Source organism: Lepidochelys kempii, chromosome 8 (genome assembly GCF_965140285.1).
Source record: "Lepidochelys kempii isolate rLepKem1 chromosome 8, rLepKem1.hap1, whole genome shotgun sequence".
Taxonomy (NCBI): domain Eukaryota; kingdom Metazoa; phylum Chordata; order Testudines; family Cheloniidae; genus Lepidochelys; species Lepidochelys kempii.
The window spans coordinates 21,957,281-21,970,549 of NC_136387.1; the positions used below are offsets into that span (position 1 = coordinate 21,957,281).

The 13,269-nt window shown below is 50.8% G+C and overlaps 1 protein-coding gene across 10 annotated transcripts in view; it reads left to right on the top strand.

Annotated features, from left to right (window-relative positions):
• ABLIM3 (actin binding LIM protein family member 3) overlaps positions 1 to 13,269 on the top strand; it is a 110,118-nt gene that overhangs the window by 42,545 nt on the left and 54,304 nt on the right. The window lies entirely within an intron of this gene.

Consider the following 13,269-nt stretch of genomic DNA (forward strand, 5'->3'; position numbering starts at 1 on the left):
CTGCCATTTTTACACAGCTAGAGCCAGCCAGTACTTCAGATCAGGCTGTTGTGGGTTGCAGTCAGAGTTTCTCAGCTGGCTACCATGGCTCTGAGTTAGTCCTTTCCCTTGTGCTTATGCTAGCCGTTGGGCCAGGCTGTCAGCCGGCGAACGGCCTTGTGCCAGCTCCTGTTGCTCTTCCCCACCTTCGTCTGCCCAGCAGCAGCTTGTAGTGTGAGTAAAGCATGCAGCTTCAGCTGAGGCATGCTCCTTCCCAAACATCAGGGCAGCCTCTTGGATTGGAGATCACTTCGGACCACCAGGGACAACACACTGCTGCCTTCACTGAGGCTGGCAAATGGGAGTCAGGCAGCATCAGAAAAGGCAAACTTAAAGAGACAGTGCACCTGATCAAAGGGGTTGGGCTTGGCATTCAACCTGCTTGTTGCATGATAGGTTCATGCAAACTAAATAGGCTGACCCTGCAAGCCCTCTGTGTGTGGGACTTGCACTGAAGTCAGTAGATCAGGGGTGGCCAACCTGAGCCTGAGAAGGAGCCAGAATTTACCAATGTACATTGCCAGTAATACTTCAGCAGCTCCCCCATCCCCTCCCAGTGCCTCTCAGCCACTGGCAACCCCACCAATCAGTACCTCCCCCTACCGCCCCGCACCTCCCGATCAGCTGTTTCGTGGGGTGCAGGAGGCTCTGGGGCGGGAGGGGGCAGGAGCGAGGGCACGGCAGGCTCAGGGGAGGGGGCGGGAAGGGGCGGAGCGGGGGCAGGGCCTGTGGCAGAGCCAGGGGTGGAGCAGTGAGCACCCCGCGGCACACTGGAAGGTCAGCACCTGTAGCTCAAGCCCCAGAGTCGGTGCCTAGACAAGGAGCCACATGTGGCTCCGGAGCTACAGGTTGGCCACCCCGGCAGTAGATCTATGCTCAGTACTTCCCATAGAGCGTTTCTCTTTGTATCTGCATATCTGTCAGGATGTTACGCTGTGCGTCACATGGGCCCAACTTGGCTCTCAAACACACCTGTGCAAATCCCAGTGACAGTTGTACCTGTGCATCTGTGGACAGAACAGATCCATACGGGGCAAGTTTTAGCAAGGCTGAGGCTGGTCTCTTTACCTGCGGGCACAATTTCCATGTACAAAATTTTGTTGGCATTGCAATGCCTGCAGAATGAATTTCAGGTGCTAAACTGAATATTTTACCCTCTAACTAACTGATTCCCCTCCCCCCTCCCAAGCATATGAATTAAATCGTCAGCTTCTTGAGGCAGGATGGGACTTTTAACTTTCTTCCAAGTTTGCAAAGTGCCTTGCACACCATTGTGTGCCTTGTACAGTAGACTAGGGCTCTGGACCCCTTAACACAATGTGTTTCAGAATGGATACAGTGTATTTAGCCTATGTGTGAGCACAGACCCTGCCAACTTACCAGCTTTCCTCTCACTGACTGGATCACCATATCCCCTTCCAATCGACTGGTATGATAGCCCTGATTTATGTAGCCGTCTTGGGCAGAATCCAGTGGGCATCACCGTCTCCAGCTTTCTGCACCCAGTGCTTCAGCATCACTCCACTATCCCTGCCCCAGCAGCTGCTCATCCCCTCAGCCACTACTCTCTGCCCCTTTGCTTAGTTCACCTCTCTTCCAGCTATTTATAAATGACACTGTTTCTCAGATAGGGCCTCCAATTTTGGGTGCTCCAGTTCTTGGGTGTCCAACTTGAGACCCCTTCGGCCTGATTCTCAGAAGCACCAAGTACCCTCAGGTCCTGTTGACTTCAACTGGAGCTGGGAATGATCAGTGTGGGTGAAAATCAGGGCCAAGGTACATGATGCTGGGTGTATAAAATCACCGCCCCGGCTGAAAACATTGACCAAAAAGCTGTCTGCTGCATTCAGGTGGCAGCAAAATTCTCTCGCTCATTGTTTATCTGTTCGTGCCTTCTTTTGGTGGGACACACTTACTGATTTGTGAACTTCATCTCTATCAAACAGTGTACAGTGACGACTGTGGGAAGAGAAGAGAGAGAGATCTCTGCATTCTCCCCCCTCACCTGCTAAGGGAGAAAGGCAAAAGCTGCTGTCAGTGCTCATTAGATTATAGTCCTACCAACTATCTCCCGAGCGGGGCCCATCAACAGGATATCAAGGTGCCAGAAATGGTCAAGATCCTACACCTCCCACCCCAGACCAGTTTCCAAACTCTAATCTGTATTACACCCACACACACACACCCACACACACGCAAACATCAAACCCCGCTCTGATGGTTAGAGAATTGGCTGTTCCAAGAATTCTGAAATGAGACACAAGCAAAGGGGAGGCCAGAAAGATCCATGATAATAGAACAGTGACAGCCTAGAGCTGTGTCCTCAGATGCTGTTACTGGCAGGAGGCACCTGACCACATGCTCTGCAATCTGTGACTTGCACAGAGCTGGCCATACAGTTAATTAACAAGATCATCCACTTCTTTTAGTCAACATTGAAATGATGGGCTTGTTGGATCTTAGAGGAAGGTGCTTGTATTACTGGGAACTGGCGTTGGGAGCTTTCCTTCTCCTGGTCTCACTGGATGAATGGATTTGGCCTGAAGTTCCTCAGGGAAGGTGCTTCTCTGTCCTGCAGTAAAACTACTGTGGTTTTCTTTTCTCCCTCTATCTATTGAGGAATTTCGACGTCTCCACCATAGTATGGCTCTGTCCACACAACGCAGCGATATGGAGTAGGGAGGAATCATTATCCACATTTTATAGATGGGGAAACCAAGGCACAGAATGATTGAAGTGGCTCACAAGAAGCCTATGGCTGAGCAAGGAACAGAATTCAGGAGTCCTGAGCCACAGTCTGCTGCTTTAACCACCAGACTATACATCCCTAATCCCGGTTTCTGCTTATTGGATGATAAGAGGCTCGGGGGAGACATTGAGGTTGTGGGGAAAGGGTTAACTAAATCTCCACATGCTGGGGTATTTCCCTTCCTCCCATACTGCTGGCTTGTCCCCTGGATGAGAAACAGGCCTGAATTCCATCCTGACTGAGGGTAGTCTGAGATGTGGGGATGAGCAGTGACCAGGGCAAGCCTAGAATGCTTTCAGGAACTAAAAGGAGACATTTGCTGCCCCTGCTCTTTTCTTTGCTAGATAAATTAATTGCAGGTGGAGTAAATAGCCCTGTGGTCAGTGTGGGGCCTGGGATGCTAGAACCGCAGAGCCAGACAGGTATTTGGGGGTTCCCTGTTTCAATGGATTTAATGTTGGCTTTCCCCAGACTGCCCAGAAGTAACTGCATTTGTGGGGTCACCTCATTGGAAAGTGGCTGTTTGTACACAGTCTGGCTGGTGCAACTCCAAGGCCTTACCCCAGGCAGAATTTGGCTCAGGACTTTAGCAACTGTTTACTTCTGAGTTTGGGAGAAGAGATTACAGCCAGCTCTGTTCTTCAGTGAAAGAGTCCCAAGTGGTATCTGCTTGTGAGCTTTCCCAGCTGGATAACAGAGCCCTGGCTCTAAGTTTCTAGCCCAGCTCAGGGCCCAGGCCCCACCCTGCCCACACCCTCATCTGGGGGCTGGGTCCCCTTCTCCTCACCATTTCATCTCCACAGATTCCTCAGCGGATTCTGTCTCCCTTGGGGCACCAAGACATGGGCTTCCCCTCCAGTTATCAGAGCAGGGGTCTCCCTCTGGCGCTGACCTCTACCCAGCTCCTTTCCATGGCTGACAATCTGGCATTTTGCCCCAGCCTCCTTCCGTAAAAGAACTTGAAGCAAAAAATTTTCCTGGCCACTCACTGAGGGACGTCCCTTGACCTTCCAGTGTCCACCAGCCTGTTGGGCTCAGGTCTTGGAGCGAGGTAGGCAGGTACCAGCTTTGTCAGGGGAACAATGATGATTGTTGATGTTCTCCCTTCCTCTTGCTAAGCCACAGTCAGTACAGGCAAAGGCTCATAGCTAATCCTTCAGCTCAGAAGCCCATCAGCTGCCTTTAGCAGCTTGTTTTCCATATGGGCCCACATCTGGCAGCTCCCTTTGGTCCAGATCCAGTGCCCTGGCACCATAACGCAGCACCCTGGGTAACAGATTGCAGCAGCCACAGGACATGGCATCTCGGGGTGTTCGAAAGCTCCTGAGGAGCACTTCATGTGGAAGGGACCTTCCTGGTCACCTCACCCATGCTCATAGTCCTCTTTCTTATGTAAATAAAGGGGCAGGGTTGTAGTTCCTTTTTGTTTGGGTTTGTCTGCAGTTGGGAATCCTGTCCTGGGCAGGCCATGCCCAGTTAACCCCTTGCCTGCCACTACGAGGGCTGCAGCTAATTACAGGTAGCTAACAACTGTAGCAGCTACAGTTTGTGTGGGGCAGCTTTGAATGGATGGATGTTGAGACCCGCCCTGGGCGTACCCACTTCGAGAATCAATCTCTAATCCAGTTCCCCCGTGACAGTAGCGTCTCCAACAATGCCTGGCAGGACACACAGACACTACGCCCATGCAGGGCATTATCTGCAGGGTAGTTGGTAAGCAGGGAGAAGGCCAGGGTAGCCCACTGCAGGGCATTGAGGGGATTAAGAGCAGCAGACTCAGCTTTTTACCTCCCCATGCCCTACCCCAGGATCCTGAGGCCCAGCTGCTAACGACAATAATCCACTACTTGGCTATGGGCTATTCTCAAGTCTCCTTTTTTCTTTTTTAGTCCCTGATCCAGCAAAGCACTCAAGCACGTGCTTTACTCCAAGATGTTCTCAGTGGGACTGCCCCCCAGCCTATCGCTGAGAATGTGTGTAGGCGCTTGCTGGATTGGGGCCCTAGTGCCTTTTTCAGCCTGGGGTTCATTTCATTGTGAAGGTTTCCCCTTTGCACCTCTATCAAGTCATGTCCTCCCTGCTCCTCCCGTGCTGCTGCCCCTCAGTCCTTCGTCACACCATGCCACACCTGGCAGCAATGCGAACAGCCTGCAGGAGCCACTCTCCTGTAAAACCTACCACGCTCTCATTCCCTGCGCTTGGCAAGCTCTGCACAGTGTGGATTTTTCTGAGAGGATGATTTACGGGCCAATTACTGCAGGAAATGTGCAGCAGATTAATATTATTAATCATTCACTAGCTCCTTCCCACGCAGGAAGGGAGCAGGACAAGCGTCCATAGGGCGCTGACCTGCATGGGGACGGCCGACCCAAGAACCCCATTCTGTAGAGTTACAGAGACTGCACATGCCTCCTTCATAATGGCATGTGTTCCTGGCCAGCCACTCCCTTCCACACCTAGCACCTCACACACCAGCACTTCCATTGCATAGCCATATACCAACACACACCCCGACACACCCACATCACACATCTACACATGCATCCAGACCAACACACACCCACATCACACATCTACACATACATCCAGACCAACACACATCCCGACACACCCACATCACACATCTACACATGCATCCAGACCAACACACACCCACATCACACATCTACACATGCATCCAGACCAACACACACCCACATCACACATCTACACATACATCCAGACCAACACACATCCCGACACACCCACATCACACATCTACACATGCATCCAGACCAACACACACCCACATCACACATCTACACATGCATCCAGACCAACACACACCCCGACACACCCACATCACACATCTACACATGCATCCAGACCAACACACACCCACATCACACATCTACACATGCATCCAGACCAACACACACCCCGACACACCCACATCACACATCTACACATGCATCCAGACCAACACACACCCACATTACACATCTACACATACATCCAGACCAACACACACCCCGACACACCCGCATCACTCATCTACACATATATCTGTACCAACACAAACCCTGACACACCCATATCACCCATCTACACATCCATCCATACCAACACACACCCCAACACACCTACATCACTCATCGACACGCACATCCATACCAACACCCCGACACACACACATCACACATCTACACATACATCCATTCCAATACACACCTGCAGCACACATCCATATCAACACACCCGCATCACACGTCTACACATCCATCCATAGCAACACACACCCTGACACACACACATCACACATCTACACATACATCCATTCCAATACACACCTGCAGCACACATCCATACCAACACACCCGCATCACACGTCTACACATCCATCCATAGCAACACACACCCTGACACACCAGCATCACACATCTACACGTACATCCATACCAACACACCCACATCAACCATCTACACATACGTCCATGCACACATCTGCACACCAATGCATACCAGCACATCCACATCATATATGTGCATGCACTTCTGCGCACCCACATCACACTCAGCTCTTCTACACCTACACACCCATATCATACACATCGGTACACCAGAATACACTTCACACAACAACGCACAATACTGGTTCTGGTTAATAATGAATACTTTGCATTTCTGCAGTACCCTTCACCTGTGGCTTTCCAAGCATTGTGCAAACATTAATTACCAGTAGTTAATTATATCAGACTCACCATGCTACTGTGGGGGAAGGTGTCTCTCAAATACACTCGTATCAAACAAAGTCAGGATCTCCAAGCGAGGTGTGACAGCTTGCAGTTGCGTGCTCCTGACTATGAAAATTGGAGTCACGGTTTACACACATCAGACATGTCCTGGAGCACTAATGGCATACAAGACGGGACGGGGTTATATCAGGTGAGCAAGGATTAAAAAACAGGACAGTGGCGGGAGATTTTAGAAATACCCGTTGGTCTCCTGTTCCCCACAGCTTATATTCCAGCTGCTACAAAATGTCTGCTACGGCCCCTGCTCCCCTTACAGCCCCATGCCTCCGTTATGTCCAGCTTGTGCATCTGGACACTCTCCTCCTGTTGAGTACATGGATTCAATCCAGCTTGTACCAAAACACTCGTCCAGTCCGCTCAGTGCACGCAGGGTTTAACAGGGCACTTGGACACAGGGATTCTGGCTAGCTGATCCAGCCTGCTTTCTACACTTCCAAGTCAGTTGACTCCCTGATTATATCTCATTGCTGAGGCAGCTTATGCTCTGTTTATGTCACACCTTTAACGGTCTTACGCTCTGTTTATGTCACACCTCTCAATCAGGTGATTTGCTGATCACGTCTCATCTGTAAGGCAGTCCTGTGCTGCTTACATCACACCCACAAGCCAGCTGATTCTGTGTTTATATCACCCTGTCTGAACTGCTTCCATCACAGCACCAAGCTGGTCTGTACACTCTCTTTATATCTGGCACTCAAGACCCTTCCAGAAGCTGTTAATGACCATTTTAAGCCAGCCAATAGCTCTTGGGACAGCCAGCAGGGGGCACTGCAAAGCCACATGAGATGCTTCACACTTTCTCAGCACCTAGGCATGCTGCTCTGAGTCCCTGTTAGGTCGGATTCCACAGTCCCCGGGACATCTATCAGCAGCATTTCTTAAGCAGCTAGTATCTAGGCACCAGTCACTCTCACTGCAGCAGCAGGTGGGGACACTAGCCCTGGCCGATGAGTGCAATGTCCATAGGGGGCATGGTTGGTGACAGCAGGTTCTTTTGCCACCTGGCAGATGGCTTCTGCCTGTTATTTGTGTCAGCTTCACTCCCCTATCCTTTTGATGAAGATAATTTCTTTCATCCCGAAGGATCCCAGACTATCCGGGGATTGCTCCCCAGGCCACTCCTCTGGGGAGGAACGCAGCAGCTGTTTGGCAGGACATAGCGATTTAGGACACAGACAGCATGTGGACAGGACAGGAAGGGAAGAAAAACAGTTTACCGAACTGAGACTGCAGAGGGGCCTTAGGAGGAAGCGATAACCGACGAATACTGGATCAAATTACTTGAAGGGGAAGTGCCCCAGACGCTCTTTAGTGAATAGTCGTATGTGGCATCTCAGCTGGTGTCCCAGCAGCACAGCACGCCTGGTGCTCTGCTAGGGTTTTGCTTCAGGATTGACTTCCAGGGACTAGCAGCTGCATCTACCCCTACAGCATCTGGTTTTCCCGTAGTGGTCTCCTATCCAGGCCCAGCCCCACCCAGCTTGTAAGATCTGACAAGATCACAGCCCTTGGTGATGTGGCCACGGGTCCCAGGCTTCTGAAAGTGTCTAGCACAGTGGGGTCCTGATCACTGACTGGAGATGACAAATGCAGCCGGAAAGACATTGGAAAGAGATACGGCCCAAGCCTGGGTAGCCGTGAGGTCCAGATGGCTTCCCTTCCTCACCCCCACCATTGCATAGGGTAAAAATAGGTAAACAACGGCCAGGGGGCCACATCGGATTCTATAGGCCAAATCACCCCTGCTGGAAGAGGCTGGAATTACACCAGGGAGGAATCTAGCGCTACGGAACCTTTAGTGCTGCCGTTAGGAGTTAGCGCATTAACAATTAGGTGAACTTGGCTTAATTTTCTTGCTAAACAAGCATGTCCATCTCGGGCAGGAGTGAACCAGTGTGAGATTAAGGCATTCCAGCGGCAGCGCAGCTCAGATCCCCATCCCCTGCCCTGGACTCCTGCATCTCAGCCTGTGAGTCGCCTAATGCCACTTACATTATTACTGGATTATTTTGGCATAATGAGCTTTGCCCTGATCGGCTGTCCCTCTGCTAGGGCGTGTAGCAATGTGTAATACTTCCTGTGCAGGGCCAAGAGGGAGCAGCCAGCTTCTCGAAAACAAAAGGCCGCAGAGCAAAACGAAGCACTGATGTTTAGAGGGAGAAATTCCGGAGCCAGCCTGAGGCTAATCTCAGTTTGGGGGAGCTTTCCACTTCATGCTGAGCAAAGCGAGCATGCAAGAAGGTGATGATTCCCTGGGCCAGATCCTGATCCCACATATGCTGGTGTAAATCTGGAGTGACTCCACTGGTGTAATTGCGTTCAGAAGCTGAATCTCTGGCTTCCATAACCATTATAGTCTCCTCCATCACTCTCCTACTCTTTCCTATTCTCTCGCGCTCTCTCTGCCTTCCTCTCTTCTGTCAGATTATCAGATCAGGGCTTGGTGACATGTTGCTATGGTCACCAGGAAGTTCCCCCTAGAGACAAGAAGCCCATAATTGATGGATGAATTTTCCGACACAGATTTTTATTAATGTTTATTCAAATGTTGATTAATTCCTCGACTCACATCCCCAGCTTCTCTGGCCGAGGCCTCTGGAGTGACGTGGCTCTATCCCATGGGCTGGCAGAGGCAGTTTGCACCGCTATAACCCTTTCTCTGTTGGCATCCCATATGGAAGATATCGGTATTCACAAGCTATTGCAATATACCACCTATTAGTATCATGTATATCCCTGGGGGACCCCGACCACTTGATCCAGGGTCCCTCCTAGACTATGTGCTGTTAACAGTTGTGCTTCAGGCTTGCAGAACAGTCTTGGATTTCATGGACTCTCAGAAATGAGAGCTGGAAAAGGACTATTAGGCCCCATCCTCTAGAGGCCAATGTAGGTTTCTTCCTGGTCAGTGTTTGAGCATACTAAGGGAGAGAGCCTAGCCAGTGTAGCATTTAGGCTCTTTTCCTTCCTCCACATATACAGTCCTCTCTCATCAAGCATTTCCTGAGAGAAGAGTTCTCTACGGCCCTAGACATCGCCTGTACATAGGCATGCAATTGTACTATAAATGCTCCCTATTAAGAAGCTGTCTATTGTAACAGTCCATGCTAGACTGTTTTTAGTGCCTTGTTCTGTGGTTTGATCGAGGACCCAGAGGCATGTCCTGTTATTTATTTCCATATGGGCGATGTCTGAGCAAGCACATGAATTTGTTGCTGGGTTTTATTAGTTTGCCATGATGAGCTCTATTGGCAGAACTCGGAGATTCCTATGCTGTCACTGCTGGATTCGCCAACTGGGCAGCCCAGCTCATTTCAAACATCAGGAAAATCAGCCCATTTGGGAATAATTTCATCTCTTGGAACTAGAAGCGAGTCAGAACCAACATTTGGGACCTTGGAGAAGCTCAGGTCCAGAGCCACACATTGCAGCTAGTTGCTATCTCTGTGATAGGCCAAACCACAGCTCTAGGTTTCAATCCTGCAAACCTCCACCTGCAGAATCTGTGTTGGCATCACTGGGAGTTCTGTGTATGCAAAACATTTGCAGGATGAAAAGTCGAGCAAACCTTGGAAGTTCAGCTCCAGATCTAGGCCTGAGCTTGAGTCTGTCTCTGGATGTGACCTATATCAAATGCATCAGGGATAGTGTGCTTTTCCCATGCCCTGCCTAGGCAGCAGCTTTCCACACTGCGAAGGGGAGATGGAGAATAGCAGGCTCAAAAATATCGTGAGATGGATTGCCTGTCTGGGCAGGACTAGGGGCCACACCCTAGAAGTCACTAATTGTGGACGCTGTTCTGCACCCAAAGAGCTGGTCTCAGTGACCGGTAAAAGAGCTCAGATGATCACTGGCTAAGGGTTTGGCATATCAGATGGAATTTGGGCACAAGATACTCTTTAATTTGTTTTGGGTTTTTAGCATAAGAACCCACAGTGGGCTGATTCTCTTTGTCTGTCACCAAATCTGCTGAATATAGCCCCATCGCTACAGTGAATGATGTGTCTTTCTGCGGAGAGATCTCTGCTGTTTGATGTCCCTTCACTCAAGCTCTGGGCCTTTGTTCATGTACCAGGCTTTCAGTGACCTCGGTTTCCTTTTTTCCCCATATAAACAGTTCATCCTGGGGTTACCAAGCCTCCAGCCCATTGGCTCAGACTCGCCAACCACTTAAATTCCTGCTCAGGGGCTTCACCCTACTGCCTTTTTTCCACTCATCTCCTCCGAGCCTCACGCTCTCTTTGCATTCTTACAGTAGTGGCAGCAGGAACAAATACTTTGCTGCTCAGGCCTAAAAACCCCAGTACCGTGTCCAAAAGCTCCTACACACTGCATGGGGGAGACGCGCCTAGAACAAAGGACTATGAAATTGTAATGGACAGGACGTGCCCTTTATCCCTCTGTGATGTCTGTGTTCTGAGGGAGAGCCTGCTTATCGAAATCTGAGGGGGGAAGGACTCCTTCGGTTGTATAGTTCCTCCCTCTTCCCCTAGAGCCAAGAGCAGGGTTCTGTTCTGCTCAGCCGTCCTTCTCACACTGAGGTGTACACAGCCCTTCCTGGAGGTCTGCAGAGTGAAATGTTCCGCTGAGCAAGCAGGGAGGGACATGGGTTTGGGGAGCGGAGCTGGAGGTGAATCCCCCAGAGGATCTTTTCCATGTTCGTCAGACTGAGGAAGTTGGTGGGCTCCTGCCCTACAGTCTATTCTCCAGGGTTTTCTCCAGTTTAATGGCTCAAGTAGTGGAGCTTCCACCGTTTACCTGGACAAACAGAGCACTCCACAGTCTAACTGCCCTTCCAGTGTCTGCCCTGAGGGATCCCAAGGAGATTTCTGGAGAGGCTGCTCCCATCCAGTGTTTCTCTAGCTCCCAGCAGAACACTTCCCACAAGAGAGCTGTCCCATCCCCCAGACAGACTGGTGATGAGAACCAGTTCTGGGGGTTGATGATGAAAAGTGGAGCCTTTCTCCACCCGGGGGCAGATTTGATCCCAACCTAGGTCCGTACAGAATGAAAGTTGTTATCTCTTGACAGCTGTTTGGCGGCCTGGATGAAATAAATTAGTGGGTGTCACTCCAGTTCCTAATGAAATAGGTGTCAGCATCGCTAAAATCCCATCTCCCCCGCCCCCCCCCCCACACACACATGAAGTTTGGCATTGTCAGTTTGTTGTCTCTCTCAGCAGATGCCCAGGACTGAATGGGCTACAGAACATGACTAATGCTCTCCCTCCAGGTTTGTTGTGATGCACCAGCCTGGCAGAGGGTAGGAAGCTTGTCCAGCCACTGTCCCTACTACCTCTGGTTTGTGGAGAAAGAAGGGACGTCCCTCCCTGGGGATGCCTGATGGGGCCTTTCCCCAGTCCCAGACTCACCTTAGAAAAGGAAAGCAAGGTGGCTGCATGCTGATCATGCAAAAGGAGCAAGGGGCAACTGTCTGGGTGGGGAGGGAAGTTGCTGTGCTGGTCTCGGAAGGGAGGAGATGCAGTTTCTGGGAGGGCTTGCTGTTCGCCAGGCTCCCTGCTGACTCTGCGGCTGGGAAGCATCTGCTGGAGAGTGGGGTTAGTGTTTGGACTAGGATGTGTTTACTCAGGCAGCAGCTCCTCTTCCGAGGGCTGGGGAACAGATGTTTGGGAACTGCAGAGACGCTGTCTGGCTGCAGCAGTAAATATACAACCCAAATGGGAGGGAAGGGGAGACAATGGGGCGGGGGCAGGTGTGGGAGGGACAGGCTCCTTCGGGGCTGTACTTCTCAGCACGGTTGCAGGATGCATGTGCTTTCAATTCTCATCCTCCCAGCTACGTTTTGGGGTTTTTTTTACATGGTTACACCAGTCCTGAAAGGAACCTCAGAAAACCAGTGCCCTGCCCCACCTGGCCCCCTGGGATAGCAGGGACTCAGGGACCTCCACCTGCCAGTGCAAGACCTGAGGCTCTTTGAGTTTGGGAGAACAGTGCGTGTCCCCACGGATCCTCCTGCTCCTGGGCTCTCACGTTTCCAGGCGGCAGGTTCTTGGCATCATTTGCTTGGTAAAAGCCAGTAAGAATCTGGGGCCAGGTGAGTCCTGGGCTGCACCTTGGGAGACAGGGCCCAGTGGCCAATCCCAATTTCCATTTTTGGCCTCCATTTCTGTGCAGCCAACTGACGAGCCTCTGAGAAGCGGGTACATGGCTTGCATGTGGCCCATAATGCAGAACTGCCCCATCTTTTTTTGTGGGGGGGCAGTTGGTGGTTTATTCCAAGCCTGCTCACCTAGAATGAGGAGAAGGAATGATGTTTTGCCCTTTTTAAAACCTGTTGTCTCAAGACCTTGCAGAGCTTATAAAGCTGGGTCAGTCTCATTATCCTCAGTGTGCAGATGGGGAAACACAGATGGGGCCGTGGCCTGCCGTGAATCTGGGGCAGAGCAAGGAGCAGAACACCAGGTTTCTTGACTCCCAGTCCCTTACTCTGCTCAGTAGAGCTACCTCTCACTGACAGCCCATCTGGGGCATGTACGGTTTTCACAGAGGTGACGAATTGCTGACAGTTTTCACTACGTAGCTCTTCTCCATCACTATTATGACTAGTGTTTATTATTCGTATTGCAGTCGCACCTAGGAGCCCCAGTCATGGATCTGGGCCCCATTGTGCTAGGTGCTTTACAAACACTCAACAAAAAGATGGTTTAAGTTCACAGTTTAAGTTGTG